Genomic DNA, 846 nt, shown 5'->3' on the forward strand with positions numbered 1-846 from the left:
TATGATTCAGACATTAAACCTTTCTCAACAGAAAAGGTAACATACTTGAAATGTTGAATCAAATCATTAATTGTTAGCAAGCATTTTTGAAAATGGAAAGAAATTGATTTTGAAAATATATGATTGAAAAGATATGATTTGAAAAAGATTTGATTTTGAAAAATTATGAAAACTTGAAAAAAATTTGCATTAAAAACAAAATCTTCCCACTTGTGCCATCCTGGCGTTAAACGCCCAGAATGGTATTCATTCCGGTGTTTAACGCCCAAAATGCTACCCTTTTGGGCGTTAAACGCCCAGCCAGGTATCCTAGTTGGCATTTAAACGCCAGTTTTCCTTCTTCACTGGGCGTTTTGAACGCCCAGCTTTTTCTGTGTAATTTCTCTGCTGTATGTTCTGAATCTTCAATTCTCTGTATTATTGACTTGAAAAGACACAAATTAAAAATTTTTTGAATTTTAATAATGAGGAATAATCAAAATGCAACTAAGATCAAATAAACAATGCATGCAAGATACCAAACTTAGAAGTTTGTATACTATTGACACTAACAAATTGAGAATGCATATGAGAAACAACAAAACACTCAAGACAAGAGAATTTAAAGATCAGAGTAAAGAAATCATCAAGAACAACTTGAAGATCAATGAAGACACATGATTGAATTCGAAAAATGCAAGAAGAATAGAAACATGCAATTGACACCAAACTTAAAATGAGACACTAGACTCAAACAAGAAACATAAACATATTTTTTGATTTTAAGATTTTATAATTTTTTTTTATTTTTCGAAAATTATATGGAAAAGAAAATAAAGAGATTCAAAATTTTTAATAAGAATTCCA

This window comes from Arachis duranensis, chromosome 5 (assembly GCF_000817695.3).
Source record: "Arachis duranensis cultivar V14167 chromosome 5, aradu.V14167.gnm2.J7QH, whole genome shotgun sequence".
In the NCBI taxonomy this organism is placed as follows: domain Eukaryota; kingdom Viridiplantae; phylum Streptophyta; class Magnoliopsida; order Fabales; family Fabaceae; genus Arachis; species Arachis duranensis.